This window comes from Rhinoderma darwinii, chromosome 9 (assembly GCF_050947455.1).
Source record: "Rhinoderma darwinii isolate aRhiDar2 chromosome 9, aRhiDar2.hap1, whole genome shotgun sequence".
Classification (NCBI taxonomy): Eukaryota; Metazoa; Chordata; class Amphibia; order Anura; family Rhinodermatidae; genus Rhinoderma; species Rhinoderma darwinii.
This window is the reverse complement of record NC_134695.1, coordinates 82,566,238-82,583,333: the sequence shown is the minus strand read 5'-3', so window position 1 is coordinate 82,583,333 and position 17,096 is coordinate 82,566,238. Positions and strand designations below refer to the sequence as shown.

Genomic DNA, 17,096 nt, shown 5'->3' with positions numbered 1-17,096 from the left:
TATTAAGATACACAGAGTATTCACGGCAATGGTTAATCCTCCCTGCTGTGTTTTTCCTGCTGCACTCCTATCTGCATGGCTATTGTTCAGATATATGGAAATAAATGCTGTTTTGCAGAGAAATGAGCAGCAGGTCTGCAGGGAGGAGATAATGGCCGAGAAGCGCAGCTGCTATTGTGCTCCGGCTGACACCTCTTACATACTTTTGCACCGTTGTATAAGAGCCAATTAGTCTGTGCTGATATTATTTAAGAACTGAGTGGAGCTGGTGAGGAATGTTATGGTCGGCTGGTGTGTGCACAACACAGAGAACTTCATTCCCTTTCAGTCCATCAAGCTGGGAACGTTTTTTTCCCTCTCTTGCTGTCTAGCGATACAAGACGTCCAAGTGGATTTTATTGACATGGAATCTCATCGTTTTGTTTACACCATGTTTGGCCCATACAGCCGAGGTAAAACATAAACTGCAGAAATGTACATATTTTTTGGGAGTTACATTTTATTTTGCTTTCTTTTATTCTGTATTGTAAAAAAAACAATAAACAGTTCTGCAAAGTTTTCTTTTCGGGTGGCCAAATTCTTTCACCAGTTGAACTATTTAATACCATAAAGAATAACAAAATCCAGACATAAACAGGGCAAATGTACGCAGAAAGGACATTGTTGGATGCTTTGGCCCCATAGAAACTTTATGGGAACTTTACAATATATACGTTCATGAAGCCTACGTTATTGAGACTGACACCTCTAGAGATCTGCAGAACATTGCGTTGCTCCCTCTGCCTCCTGACACATACGTATTTATATATTCTATAGATTATTAGGGATCTGCAGAACATTGCTCCGTCTCCTCTACCTCTTGAAAGATACATAGTGATATATTCTGCAGATTATTACATCACTAACATCTCTAGAGATCTGCAGAGCGTTGTTCTGCTCCTTCTACCTCCTGACTGCTACACAATGTTATATTCCGCAGATTATTGCACTCCTAACCTCTTAGGCTACATGCACACGTTGTGTATTTTGCTGCGGAAAATACGCAGCAAAACCGTAAGAAATTTGCAGCAAGAAAACGCACCTGAAGGTGCGGTTTTTTTATGCATTTTTCAGTGCGGGTTTTTACGTTTTGCTGTGTAAATCGTGGCGTTTTCATGCTGCGGGTTTTGCTGCGTATTTCTCTAGAACTAGGAGATAGAATTCGAAGCGGAATGGCGGGATAAATTGACATGCCGCGGTTTTGAAAATATGCACCGCGGGTCTATTTGCCTCCCAAAAATTACTGCAGCGTGGACATGAGATTTCCTGGAATCTCATTGCATATGCTGGTACTGTATTACGCTGCGTTTTTTCCGCACGCAAATCCGCACGTAATACGCATCGTGTGCATTGACCTTTAGGCTGGGTTCACACGACCTATTTTCAGACGTAAACGAGGCGTATTATGCCTCGTTTTACGTCTGAAAATAGGGCTACAATACGTCGGCAAACATCTGCCCATTCATGTGAATGGGTTTGCCGACGTACTGTGCCGACAACCTGTCATTTACGCGTCGTCGTTTGACAGCTGTCAAACGACGACGCGTAAAAATACAGCCTCGTCAAAAGAAGTGCAGGACACTTATATACATTATATGCAGGACACTTCTTTCAGACGTAATTTGAGCCGTTCTTCATTGAACTCAATGAAGCACAGCTCAAAATTTACGGCTGTCAGAGAAGCCTCGCAAAATGCGAGGAGGAGCATTTACGTCTGAAACGAGGCAGCTGTTTTCTCCTGAAAACAGTCTGTCTTTTCAGACGTAAAAGCCTCTCACCGTGTGCACATACCCTTAGAGAGTTTTGCAGGCAAGATCAATATGAGTCATTTTTGGCCGCGCAGTAAACGTAGCAAAAATCGCTTCATCAAAAAAATGTATTTCAAGTAAAAACTGCACAGGCAAAAAGACACAAGTAGAAACCGCACAGGCATCGGAAAACCATGGCAATTCGCAGTAAAACCACGTGTAATTGTAATTTTACCATGCGGCCAAAAACCATCTCATTTAAATTAAATTTTGTTTGAAATGACTCCAGTTGTACTGCATTAGGGATTGGGGTCATCTGTAGTGAGATGCTGCAGTGTATAATTATATATGATAAGGCAATCCATTTGGTGGTCAGGTGTTTCGGACCATTAGGCTGGGTTTGCCACTGGTCTAATACGTTATGTAAAAGTACAAATTTTATCTGAACTAGAACCCGCAGGCAATCCAGCGCAAAAAAAAACACACCAAATTGTTGTGCAGTTTTTTCGGGCTGAATCTCCACTGTGGAAAGTAGTGGTTGGAAAACAAATAAAAAATATAAAAATAAAAGTTAATACTTACTCCTAGCCGTTGTCATAGCGACGCGTCCCTCTGTTGTCTCTGCAGCCCGGCCTCCTGAGATGAATCTGCAGCCCATCGGACTGCTGTAGCCTGAGACTGTCATCCCAGGAGGCCGGACTGGGGAGAGAACAGAGGAATGCTATGACAACAGCCCTTCAAAAAAAAAAATTACGCTCACGCCGCAAAAGTCGAAACAGGCCTTAGAGTTAAAGGTTTTTTTTCCGTCGGATAGGTCATCAGTACATGATCTGCGGGGGTCCGACATCTGGGCCCTGCACAGATCAGCTGGTCCGGTGCCTCCGTGCACCGGACGTACAAGCCGGAAGCAGTTGGCTCCGGCCACAGAATAGCGGCCGAGCTGCAGTACTGTTCAAGTGAATAGGAGCGGACCTGCAGTTCTGCAGCACGGCCGCTATGCTATGTACGAATCCAACTGCTTCCGGGCTCCGTACATAGCACTATGTGCCACAACATCCGATGCCCGCAGGCCACCAGAGCAGCTTAACAGTGCGGGGTCCGGGTGTCGGACCCGCACCGATGACATACTGATGACCTATCCGGTGGATAGGTCATCAATTGTCAGAAGTTGGACAACCTCTTTAACGTTATGTATGTCCTGGATTAGTCTCACTAGGGAATGTCATATGGTGGGCTACTCCTCTGACAAAAATGGTAATATCAGACTAATGTTATGTTCTGATATTTTGTTTTACTTGTAAAGACAATTTAATAAAAAAAAAAAAAAAATCAGAAGTAAAAATATTTACCAAAAAAAAAACACAACAGTGAACTAACCCTGCACAGGAACATCCCTGTCAATTGCGATTCAACACTACAGGGGCAGCTACTATGATAATCTGCTGAGGAAAACAATTAAGAAAGTCTGATAATATTTCCATAACAATTACAGAGATTTACAGCATAGAAAGTTATTCCTAAAATCTCTGAACATCGGCAGAAATATTGAAAATTGAAAATTTTGGGGGAAAATCATGTTAAATTTGGTCAAAGATTGGCCAGTGAAGTGCTGCCACCTACTGGCCAAACACACTTATAGGCTTTTTGGCTGTAAATAAAGTTTCAAGCGTAAAGTTACATTTTGTGCAAAGTCATCCGAATATCTGAAAAATAAACCAAGTTTAAAATCTTAGTTAAAGGTGTGTTCCCAGAATCCTCGCTGCAAGAACGCAGTGAGAAGAACTTTGAATGTAGCAGAGAACAAGCAACAAGCACGTGTGGTGCCACTCCAAACAAAGTCTATGGGTCTGATGAAGATAGTCAAATAAAATACGATCAGCTGTTTCCGTCTGTCCCATAGGCATTGGATGGAGCGCCAAGGCGCATGCTCCTCCGCCACTACAAGCTCCTCCTTACTACGGGGGGGGGGGGTATAGTAAGGAGGAATAGGGGGCTCTGGATCCCCGTTCTAGTGATCATGGGGGTCCTAGCAGTGGGACTTCATCGATCAAACACGTGTAAGCTATACTTTGGCTAGGCGGTAAAAGGCTATACCCAGAAACATTTACTTTTTGCTTTTGTCTTATTCAAACAGATATACATGGACATCACATAAAGGTTTACAACTTATGTATGAATCCCCCCAAAATGATCTGAACCCAAAAAAAACTCCCAAAAATATGTGCAGGTAGGACCTGAACTGGGATGTTAGGGGTGTGTCTGTCAACAAGCTCGTTGATCCATTTCAATAACAATCAGCAGAATTGTGAATGCAGCTCAGGAGTATAATATCGGCTATATTGATCTTTTCTTTTGGCATGGGTGGGTAGTGCCACTGGAATCCCAAATCTTAGGCAAATTAGGCATCTTTCTTACCTTGTTTTGAAAATGTGAGTGGGGAGAGTTACACAGTATTTGTGGAACTGCTTTGTAAACCATTTACTTCTATTGGAGAGTGATCATCAGCTACAAATTTGGCGCAACTTACTATTTTAGGAGTCCTCTGTCTCACGGTGTTCATTCCTGGAAATCACCTGTTAAAAAGACAAAAAGTGTTAATATACTTATCTATGTTCTGTTCAAATTATGGTATCAGTGTAAGGCCTTATTCACACGAACGTGTTCGGTTCGTTATATACGGATTGCATGTCGGCAAGCATTATAGCTAAGTATGACGCTGAGTCACTGCCTCCCCGCGGGACTACTGTCCCCTACTGAAAACATATTTCAGTACGGGACAGTATTCCCGCGGGGAGGCAGGGACACCTAGCTTCATACATAACTATAAAGCTCGGAGCCCGGCTCCCTGAACTGTGTGAAATGCGGCCGACACGCGGTCCGTATATCACAGACCGGACACGGTCATGTGAATAAGGCCTAAGGTTAATTGATAATTATTTTAAAACTGCCCCTGTCACATGTCCTCACTAACATCATCTCATTAGTGGACACTGTGTCCCCCCCTAAATCAGCACACTTCTTAAATACTCTGCGCTGCTGGGGGACACTGCTCATTCCACTATGTAACTCTCAACTGTGACCCAACACGTTAAAGGGGTTCTCTGGGAATTTTCTATTAATGGCCTTTCCTTAGGATAGGTCATTAATAACAGATCAGTTGGGTTCCGACTCCTGGCACCCCGACCAATGAGCTGATTGATGGGGCCGTGGCGTTTGATGGGGGTTATTTTACAAAGCTCCGCTGTGTTATGTGATGACTGCAAAGACTCCCCCCTACAGCACACAGTGGCCGTACCAAAGGGAAGACCCTGAGCAGAATTCTATCCAGTAATCTAATTAACCAAGCAAGTTTTAGTTACAAGTCCCCAGCGGGCGAGCTCCTTGTAACACTATCTCATATGGACAGCATTTCCCGACTTTTACTGCAGCATCAATTAAATCTCCTAAATGCCTCCATTCCGATACCAGCGTGCTCCCAATATCACCGACATGCAGGGGGCCTCATAAACTGCTGAGTGGATGCAGATGCCTGGGTACAAGTCCTGGTCCGTTTTCTAAGGTCAATGCATGGACGTCTCACAACTTAGGCTCCGTTCACATCTGTGTCAGGACTCCGTCGATGGTTTCCCTCAGAGCTTTCCGTCAGGCGAACCCATGAACGGAACCCGACTGAAACAAACAGAAACCATAGGTTTCCGTTTGTCACCGTTGTGCTGCGTTGCCAACCTCCATTTCAGAAATTTCTGGACAACTGAGATAAAAATCACGGACAGACCAAAATGTTTACAGACACATGACATAATCATTGCCTGTGCCCTGTGCAGTGCGCTAGGAGAGACTCACCAATCACAGCTCCGCTTGTAGCTTTCCCCCGCTAACTTAGGTGATGTTTTCTCTGATTAGTGTCGTTCACTTTCCATTCTTTTCTCCATCCGGCCCAGACCGCTGTGACGACTTATTCCAGCCACGACTCGTCTCTGCAGAATTTGATACACAGATATGTTGGTTTCTCGCTTTGTCAGCACCTCCTACCTATACCCCATCCTATAAACAAACTCGTAATTCACAGTGCCGCAGATGGTAATAGTGATCCCTCAGTGCTCGACACAATAAAAGTGCCCACTCAGTAACTGTGCCCCCTGCAGATAGCGCCACACAGCCCATCCTTGTACATAGCGCCACACAGCCCCCTCTTGTAGATAGTGCCATACAGCCCCCTCTTGTAGATAGCGCCACACAGCCCATCCTTGTACATAGCGCCACACAGCCCCCTCTTGTAGATAGTGCCATACAGCCCCCTCTTGTAGATAGCGCCACACAGCCCATCCTTGTACATAGCGCCACACAGCCCCCTCTTGTAGATAGCGCCACACAGCCCCCTCTTGTAGATAGTGCCATACAGCCCCCTCTTGTAGATAGCGCCACACAGCCCATCCTTGTACATAGCGCCACACAGCCCCCTCTTGTAGATAGCGCCACACAGCCCTTCCTTGTAGATAGCGCCACACAGTCCCCCTTGTAGATAGCGCCACACAGCCCCCTCTTGTAGATAGCGTCACACTGCCCCCTTGTAGATAGCGTCACACTGCCCCCTTGTAGATAGCGCCACACAGTCCCCCTTGTAGATAGCGCCACACAGCCCCCTCTTGTAGATAGCGCCACACAGCCCCCTCTTGTAGATAGCGTCACACTGCCCCCTTGTAGATAGCGTCACACTGCCCCCTTGTAGATAGCGCCATACAGCCCCCTCTTGTAGATAGCGTCACACTGCCCCCTTGTAGATAGCGCCACACAGCCCCCTCTTGTAGATAGCGCCACACAGCCCTTCCTTGTAGATAGCGCCACACAGTCCCCCTTGTAGATAGCGCCACACAGCCCCCTCTTGTAGATAGCGTCACACTGCCCCCTTGTAGATAACGTCACACTGCCCCCTTGTAGGTAGCGCCATACAGCTCCCTTTTGTACATAGCGCCACACAGCGCCCTCTTGTACATAGCGCCACACAGCCCCCTCTTGTAGATAGCACCACATAGCCCCCTCTTGTAGATAGTGTCACACTGCCCCCTTGTAGATAGCGTCACACTGCCCCCTTGTAGATAGCGCCATACAGCCCCTTCTTGTAGATAGCGCCATACAGCCCCCTTTTGTACATACCACACAGCCCCCTCTTGTACATAGCGCCACACAGCCCCCTCTTGTACATAGCGCCACACAGCTCCCTCTTGTAGATAGTGCCAGACAGCCCCCTCTTGTACATAGCGCCACACAGCCCCCTATTGTACATAGCGCCACACAGCCCCCTATTGTACATAGCGCCACACAGCCCCCTATTGTACATAGCGCCACACAGCCCCCTATTGTACATAGCGCCACACAGCCCATCCTTGTAGGTAGCGCCATACAGCCCCCTCTTATAGATAGCCGCACAACCCCCCCTTGTAGATAGCGCCACACAGCCCCCTCTTGTAGATAGTGCCACACAGGCCCCCTTGTAGATAGCATCACTGCCCCCGTTGTAGATAGCGCCACGCGGCCCCCCTTATAGATAGTGCCCCACAGCTCCCCTTGTAAAGAGCCCTACACAGTCCCTTGTAAATAGCGCCACACTCCCCCCCCCCTTGTATTTAGCGCCACACAGTCCCCCTTGTAACTGCAAAGAGAGCAAAAAGCGGAAGTGGTAGACTACCACTACCGCTCTGCCTGACATGACTCACCGTTAGGAGGAGCCGAGGAGGTCATGTGGCGCAGCAGCGGTGTTCCTCTTCTGACTGGGGTTGGTGACGGCCCGGGAGTGGACCAGTCCAGTCACCTGACCTGAGTCACCTGACCTCATGTCGCTGACGTGAGGTCAGGTGACAGGATTGGTCCACTCTCGGCACCGACCTCACTTGGCAGTGGTCTGCCTTACATCGCTGCCATTGACTTTCAAAATGGCTAAAAACACGCTACTTTTCTATGCCAGGATCTGTGTGAAGTAGGGACTTTTTTTTAGCAACTTTAAAAAAAAATAAAAAAAAATTGTATTTCACTAATGTGTCCAAATCCTCTCCAAGCACTCGGCCACAACCACTTTTCACTCCACGTTTACAAACTGACCTGCACGGCGCAAATGGTTAATAACCACTTTGTGACCGCCAATAAGACTTTTTACGGCGGTCACTAAGGGGCCTTATTCCAATGCATACACCTTTTCCAGGCGCATCGGAATAAACTCGCCATGGCACGAGTGGGCTCTTGCTCTTTTCCGGCCGTTTAACCCCTTGTCATAGTCAATAGCGACCTCAGCATCTAAGTGGTTCACAGAGGGAGGGGGCTCAAACTGTCACCCCCAGACCTGCCACGACTGATAGCCCATTAGGCTGGATTCACACGAGATGGAAATGCTGCAGATTTTCCGAGAGGAAGTCAGAGAATGTTGTGAATATTCAAAACCGCAGCATATTCTTTCTGTTCCTGGTTGTTCACAGTTTTCAATGTAAAAAGGATGAAATCCGCCGCAAAATCGACACATAAAGGCCATGTTCACACGGGGCGGATATGCTGCGTAACAGCACGCAGCGTATCCACCTTGTGCGCCGCAGGGAATTCCGACTGAAAAAGCGCACCAAACTGTGGTGCAGTTTTTCGCCCGGAATGTCCGCTGCGGAAAACCCTAAGGCTGTGTTCACACATTGCGGCAGGTACTAATATTGTGTTAGACTAGAGTCACACGAACGTGTCCGTTTTGCGTCCGCAAAAAACACAGTTTTCCTGCGTAGGAAAAACGCACTGCAGATGTGAACAGAGCCTTAAACTGATATAGTAAAATTTGACTGGAGCCCCTTATGCTGGCCGCGCATACACTAGACCTCAGTGACATTGGAGGTAACCTCCTGTCATCCAACTATTGCCTCATTAATATGCAAATATTCAAATAATTCCCTCATTATTTTCCCCTAAACATTACCTTCAGAATAATGGAGCCGCGCAACCCCGTCACGTTACCATGACAATATTTTTTAGAAACGAGCGAATGACGTAATCACCAGGCGCCTCTGGGGCGGGAAACCCCAGTCAGTCAGCTGAGAGGGGAGGCGCGGGCCAGGACTGGGGGCGGGGCCTCAGCTGTGAGGAGAGGCGGGGGCAGGACTGGGGGCGGGGCCTCAGCTAAGAGGAGAGGCGCGGGACAGAACTGGGGGCGGGGCCTCAGCTGTGAGGAGAGGCGCGGGGCAGGACGAGAGGCGCGGGGCAGGACTGGGGGCGGGGCCTCACCTGAGGGAGAGTCGGTCTTCCGGCGCCATTTTGTTTCATCAGATGAAGGCGCGTTTACGTCAGAATCCTGTCAGAGCGGTTGTATTGCGTTCCCGCCTGACTGTGCATGGGCCGGAGGGGCGCTGTCATACACAACACCTCACGGGTGAGGAGAAAATGACGTGTATTAAATGTATGACGTTATATTTATTTACCGCAAGTTCTAGTTGGAATGAACATGGCGCTTATTTCCTTCCCGCCAAACCCTAAACACAACCCCGTCTCACGAGGACGCCTGAATTATTGTGAAATAAACGTGATATATGAGCTCAGGTTAATTTAATGGCGTTCTACCTGAAAAATAATATACCCCCTCCCCATATAATATAATACCACGTCATAATCACCTCCTGGGATAGATTATATCCTCATATTTATCTCATCTATTGTATGGCATCGTGTTTACTGCCTATTTGGAAGACATTGTCATTTTATGCGATGGGTTTTTACAGATAATACAGAATTATATTCTTTGGAAAGTCTAATAAAATCCGTCATGCAAAAAAAAAAAAAAAGGGCGTCCAATGGTCCGGGACGTGCGGTATTACCTCAGCAATTATCATTGTCGGATTTGCCTTCTGGTACGTTCACACGGTGCAGGGGAATGGCGGTTTATTACCGCAGATTTTCTCCGATATGCCTCAGTTTTGCAGCAATCACAATAATGAGCCGCGGTTTGACCGCGCTGTGTGAATGTACCCTGAGGAACCACTCACGCTTGCGTGTATCCGATTTTTATTATTTACTTATTTTTTTCATTTAAAAAACGATGGCAATACATATAAATGCTGTTCTTCACATTTCCGGTTTTATACGTGCGTTTTGTTTGCGCGTGCCGTTTTCTTTATTACGCAGCGTGTTCTTATGGATCCGTATAGGTTCTGATTTTAGCCCATAGAATTCAATGTGTCGATTTTAAAACCGCACGTTGCGTTTTTGTATAGTTCACGTGTTTGTTTTTGTTTTTTTACATCCGTATTTCAGCAACGTTACAAAAACACCCAAAAAACCGTATGGAAAACAAAGAACACAAAAACGGAACAAATTGTAAAACGTATAATCCGTATTGTTCATCCGTCTTTTTTTTTTTTTTAATACACAAGTGTGAAGGAGCCCTTAGGCCGGGGCCACAATATGTTCACAGTGCGTTTGGCGCATTAATCGGGCAACGTCCTGGCGCATACGTCAAATGAACCCATAGACTCCCGTTATATCGGCGGAGGCCAAAAGAGTGTCCTTAGTATTTACGGGCACGGGTCCGTAAATACTGGTGCAATACGGGTCGAATACGTGTGACTAAGGACCCGTATTTATTTACGCCAGTATTTATTGAAGGAAAAAAATACGTTCGTGTGCATGAGGCCTAAGAATGACAATTTTTAAGTGTTAATTCCAACACAAAATGACATAAACACAAGACTACAGAAGGAAGCACAGACAAACAAAAGCACACAGGACTGGCGATAGGAACGTTCAGAACCCTTCAACATTTTCAAAGCAGTCAGAGTCACCGGCTGCTTATCGCCACCTGGGGAAGCTCCATCACTCAGGCTTCCCTGGGGTAACCCCAAAGACGTAGCTGTCCATATATGGACAGTTATGTCACTAGAGCTTCCCCGGGCAGAGATAAACGGACAGGGACTCCGGCTGCTTTAACCCCGTAATGACCGCCGATAAGCCTTTTCACAGCGGTCATTAATGGGCTTTATTCTACAGCGCCGCTATTCCACGGCGCTGCTGTAGAATAAAGTAAACAGAGCAGGGAGCTGTCAAATCTTCCTGCTCTCGGCTGCCAGTTGTGGCTGAGGGCTGGGGGCGTCCCTGCTCTGCCATGTGAGATCGATATTAGTATCGATCTCACACGTTTAACCCCTCAGATGCGGTGCTCAATAGCGAGCACCGCATCGGAGTGGTTTTGGAGAGAGGGAGGGAGCTCCCTCTCTCCCCCACCGACACCCGGCGATACGATCGCCGAGTGTCTGTGTCTCTAATGGCAGCCGGGGGCCTAATAAAGGCCCCCAGGTCTGCCTGGAGTGAATGCCTGCTAGATCATGCCGGAGGCATGACCTAGCAGATGCCTGTCCGTTTTAAACGGGCAGGCAGTAATACACTGCAATACAAAAGTATTGCAGTGTATTATAATGAGGATCGCATAGTGAAGGCCCCTAGTGGGACTAGTATAAAAGTAAAAAAAAGTTGAATAAAGTTAATTGAAAAAAAATGTGAAAGAAAAAAAATGAAAAACCCACTTTTTCCCCTTACAAACTGCTTTACTATTAAAAAAAAATACAATAAAGCAAAAAAGTTGCACATATTTGGTATCGCCCCGTCCGTAACGACCCCGACTATAAATCGATTACATTATTTAACCCGCACGGTGAACGCCGTAAAAAATAAAATAAAAAACTATGGAAAAATTGCTGTTTTCTGTTAATCCTGACTTTAAAAAAATGTGATAAAAAGTGATCAAAAAGTCGCATATTCTCCAAAATGGTACCAATAGAAACTACAAGACGTCCAGCAAAAAACAAGACCTTAAAGAGGCTCTGTCACCAGATTTTGCAACCCCTATCTGCTATTGCAGCAGATCGGCGCTGCAATGTAGATTACAGTAACGTTTTTATTTTTAAAAAACGAGCATTTTTGGCCAAGTTATGGCCATTTTCGTATTTATGCAAATGAGGCTTGCAAAAGTACAACTGGGTGTGTTGAAAAGTAAAAGTACAACTGGGCGTGTATTATGTGCGTACATCGGGGCGTGTTTACTACTTTTACTAGCTGGGCGTTGTGTATAGAAGTGTCATCCACTTCTCTTCACAACGCCCAGCTTCTGGCAGTGCAGCACTGTGACGTCACTCACAGGTCCTGCATCGTGTCGGCACCAGAGGCTACAGATGATTCTGCAGCAGCATCGGCGTTTGCAGGTAAGTAGCCACATCAATTTACCTGCTAACTCCGATGCTGCTGCAGAATCATCTGTAGCCTCTGGTGCCGACACGATGCAGGACCTGTGAGTGACGTCACAGTGCTGCACTGCCAGAAGCTGGGCGTTGTGAAGAGAAGTGGATGATACTTCTATACACAACGCCCAGCTAGTAAAAGTAGTAAACACGCCCCGATGTACGCACATAATACACGCCCAGTTGTACTTTTACTTTTCAACACGCCCAGTTGTACTTTTGCAAGCCTCATTTGCATAAATACGAAAATGGTCATAACTTGGCCAAAAATGCTCGTTTTTTAAAAATAAAAACGTTACTGTAATCTACATTGCAGCGCCGATCACAGGCAATAGCAGATAGGGGTTGCAAAATCTGGTGACAGAGCCTCTTTAAACAGCTATGTTGACGCAAAAATAAAAAAGTTATAGCTCTTCGAATGTGACAATGGAAAAATTTAGAAAATGGCTTGGTCATTAGGGCCCAGAATGCAAGCAGGGGGAAGGGGTTAAAGATGTTGAAGGAGGGTATAGTCGCGCCAGCTTTGATCTTGCTTGCACACAGTGACGCTCTGAGGGGGAGCACAAGGAGGGTGCTGGGATCCAGTACTGCTACTCCCCAATTCTGAGTTTTTGTTCCATCATTTCACCATGCCTGATGCTCTGTTCATGCCGGAGAAAAGCCACTGCCAGAGGAGTCTTCCTTACCAAAACCGCTTGACAGAAAAACTCTTTGTTGCCCATAACAACCCATCACAGTGCAGCTTTCTTTGCTTAGACTAGTTTTACATGAGCGTTATATGAACAAAAATCTCAGCCCAAACCTAGGTTCCTTAGGCTGGATTCACACGGGACACAAATGCTGCAGATTTTTCTGTGCAGAAAATCTGCAGCAGGTTACAGTCCCCGGAATGTGGATGAGATTTAAAGTATAGCTAAACGTTGCCAGGACGTTTAGTTACCCTTTAAGATTATGAATTGCTTAAGAAGTTTTTGAAAAAGTGAATTTAAAGATGATTTACTTTGAAATATTTAATATTGATATATTTTTCTTACATCATGACTCAGTAATTTTCAACTTTTTTATATCAGTCTTAAATAGTACCTGTACCTGTATAACATTTCAAGGATAACATCGCCACCCAGTGGCCAAAGTATGTTGTGGAAATCCTTGCTTTACCAGCATTAAAAAAAAGTTGTATAGTTTTAGCAAATTTATGTTTTTTTGTAACATTATGCCAATATACTTCCTGTACTTCCTCACAGTTTGCAATATCTCTGAATTTTGTTATTCCGTAGAAATATTTATTGCTTACTTCCAGTGGATAGAATTTTGTCCATGGTCATGTGATGATCACACAGGTGCATGGTTTATGGGTGATAGTTTGTGTATCAGAGCTGTGTTTTCTAACAATCCCTGCAACTGTGTGTCCATCACATGACCATGGACAGAATTTTATTCACTGGAAGTGCACAATATGTACCTATTGAATGACAGTAAGCAGAGATCTTGAAAACCATGAGGGATAAATACAGAAAGTATATTGGAACATTGTATAACTTTTAATTATACAAAAAATAGCACTCATTTGCTTAACCCTTTAATGACCAGGCCATTTTGCACAATAATGACCAAGGATTATTTTTGTTTTTTTCACGGTCGCATTCCAAGAGTCGTAACTTTTTTTTTATTCCGTTGACATAGCCGTATAAGGGCTTGTTTTTTCGGGACGAGTTGTATTTTGTAAGTGCACCATTTTTAGATGCTTATAATATATAGATTAACTTTATTTTAGGAGAGAATTGAAAATAAGCAGCTATTCCAGCATTGATTTTCATGTTATAAATTTACACCGTTTACTATACAGCGTAAATAACATGTTACCTTTAGTCTATGGGTCGGCACGATTACAGGGTTACCAAATAGGTAAAAGTTTTATATGTTTTCCTACGTTTGCGCAATAAAAACCCTTTTAGAAATAAATTACTTGTTTTTGCATCACCGCATTCCAAGAGCCGTAACGTTTTTATTTTTCCGTCAATGTGGCCGTATGTGGGCTTGATTTTTGCGGGCCAAGGTGTAGTTTTCATTAGTACTATTTTGAGGTACATATGACTTATAGGTTAATTTTTATGTAATTTTTATATGGGAGAAAAGGGAGAATTTTGCCGTTGTTTTTTGAGTTTTTTTGGACGCCATTCATCCGGCGGTTTAATTAATGTGTTCATTTTATTGCTCAAGTCGTTACGATCGCGGGGATACCATATATTTGTATGTGTTATTTGTTTTGACACTTTTACTAAATAAAACCACTTTTTGGGCAAAAAAAAAGTGTTTTTATTTTATTTTGACAATTTATTTTTTATTTTTTTCACAAACTTTATTTAACTGCTTTAAAAAAAAATTTTAGTCCCACCAGGGGACTTCACTTTGCAATCTGCAGATATATAATGCTTTGGTATACTTAGTATACCAAAGCATTATTGCCTGTCAGTGTAAAACTGACAGGCGATCTATTAGGCCATGCCTCTGGCATGGCCTAACAGGCATTTGCTGAAGGCAGACCTGTGGGCTATTGTTATGGAAACCCGTGGCTGCCATGGAAACCCGACGGCGCCCCTCGATTTCTTTGCGGGGGCGCCGATGGTGTGACAGGGAGCTCCCTCCCTCTGTCAAACACAAAAGATGTCGCTGTCGCTATTGACAGCGGCATTTAATGGGTTAAACTTCCGGAATCTGAGCGCTCTTCGATTCCGGCAGTTGCGGCAGGAGCCAGGCTGTGTATAACAGCCGTGCTCCTGCCGCTGATCTCGTGGGTACACTGGCAGTACCCACACGATCAGAGGACGGATATATCCGTCCTTTTGCGGGAACTAACTCCTGCACAGGACGGATATATTCGTCCTTCGGCATTAAGAGGTTAAAGTGGACTATTTCCTTGTGTTGTAATAATGCCCCTATGTCTTTTTTTTATTTATATTTCGATATATATGTCAGTTATTATAATTAGGTTCTCTAAGGCTGAGTTCACACAGAGTTTTTTGCAGGCAGAAAATCTGCCTCAAAATTCAGTTTGGAATTTTGGGGCAGATTTTGCTCTGCCTGCATGCCGATTTTCGCTGCATTTTTCGCCCGCGGCCATTGAGAGCCGCAGGCAAAAACTGACGCGAAATATGCTTTCTCTGCTTCCCATCGATGTCAAAGGGCGGTCAAAGACATAAATGCCCGGATATAGGGCATGTCCCTTCTTTTTCTCGCGAGCCGTGTTTATTCGCTGTGTGAACTGACCCTAAGGCCTCATGCAAAGGACCGTAAGGGTTTTTACTGTCTGCAAATACATATACGACAGCTACAGATAGGCATCCGTAGCTGTCCGCAATTGCGGACAAGAATAGGACATGTTCTATATTTTGCAGATCTTTTCTACGGCATGGACACGCATCCGAAATATACGGAAAGGTGTCCGTGACCAATATACATAAATGGGATCTGTAATTACGGATGAAAACTACAGTTGTGTGCACGGGGCCTCAGTCTACAGTATTTTCATAGGACTTAATTACCTTTAGGACTCGTTTACATCAGCCTCGGGTTCCGACGGAAAGGTCTAACGGAACCCATGAACGGAAAGACAAACGAAAACCATAGCTTCCGTTTGCAGTACCATTGATTTCAATGGTAATTCTTCCATTGCAAATTGTTTCCGTTTGTCTCCGTTCCGTAAGGCTTTTTTAGTTTTTGTTTTTTTTGCGGAAACGATAGCGTAGTCGACTACTCTATTGTTTCCACTAAACACCTTTTAGGATGTATTTTTTTTCATTTTCATTGACTGTATTATGGGCTAGAAAATACTTTTACAGTGGTTGTAATAAAAAATGTTGCTCCGTTCGCCTTCTGTAGCCTGCATGTATTCTAATAGCAGGCTGCAGAATGCTGTTCACAGTCAAATCCATCAGAGATCTGGTCTGACTGTTCAATCACCAGCAGCTACTGTGTTATCCTGAACGATCATCTAAACTCAACTATGATCAAATATACTGAAAATTTTTGTGCAGAAATTACGTTTTGGTGCATTCCCATAGCGACACCGCGCCTCCGTCTGGTCTCAGTTCTGCCGGTTTATCCCATGTGACCGCTACTGCCATTCACAGCACTGACACCAGCCCTTGGAGGAGTGACGTGTCGCTATGAGAGACCAGGGGAGGTAAGTATTGACACTTTTTTTTCTCCACTCATCTGGTGTTTACAGCGGAAATTATAGCCGGAAGCCTGCGCAAAATCCATCACGCTATAGTGCAGACTTTCTGTGTCGGATTTGCTGCAGAATTTTCTGCAGCAAATCTGACTCGTTTGCAGGAGGGCCTTAGGGTCCATTCACATGTTGCAGTCGAGTTGCGGTTAGAACTGCATTGAAAAACCACATTCAAACTGCACGCGTTTTTACAGCGATTTGGTGTGGTTTTGATGCGGTTGCGTTTTAAAAAAATGCTATGCGGTTTTAACTACTTTAACCGCAACATGTGAATTGGACCCTTTAGGCTGGGTTCACACGACCTATTTTCAGGTGTAAACGAGGCGTATTATGCCTCGTTTTACGCCTGAAAATAGGACTACAATACGTCGGCAAACATCTGCGCATTCATTTTAATGGGTTTGCCGACGTATTGTGCAGACGACCTGTAATTTACACGTCGTCGTTTGACAGCTGTCAAACGACGACGCCTAAATTGACTGCCTCGGCAAAGAAGTGCAGGGCACTTCTTTGCCACGTAATTTGAGCCGTTCTTCATTGAACTCAATGAAGAGCAGCTCAAGATATACGAGCGTCACAGACGCCTCGTATATTACGAGGAGGAGCATTTACGGCTGAAACGACGCAGCTGTTTTCTTCTGAAAACAGACTGTCATTTCAGCCGTAAATGACAGCTAGCGTGTGAACATACCCTTACACTGCAGCCTACAATTGATAAGGTTTTGTTGGAAGTAGGTGCTTTAATATGTGTATATGCATTCAGGAATAAGTAGTCATTCTTCATCTTCTATTTTATTTAACAACAATATAAAGAGGCACTTGAAGTCA

The 17,096-nt window shown here is 44.9% G+C and overlaps 1 protein-coding gene across 1 annotated transcript in view; it reads right to left on the bottom strand.

Annotated features, from left to right (window-relative positions):
- ZFPM1 (zinc finger protein, FOG family member 1) overlaps window positions 1-5,717 on the bottom strand; it is a 132,096-nt gene extending 126,379 nt beyond the window's left edge. The window contains exons 1-2 of the mRNA XM_075838335.1: window positions 5,631-5,717; window positions 4,315-4,360 (exon numbers count right to left, since the gene is read on the bottom strand). The gene's annotated coding sequence lies outside the window, so the exon portion shown is untranslated. The remainder of the gene's footprint in view (window positions 1-4,314; window positions 4,361-5,630) is intronic.
- Between the last annotated feature and the right edge of the window lie 11,379 nt (window positions 5,718-17,096).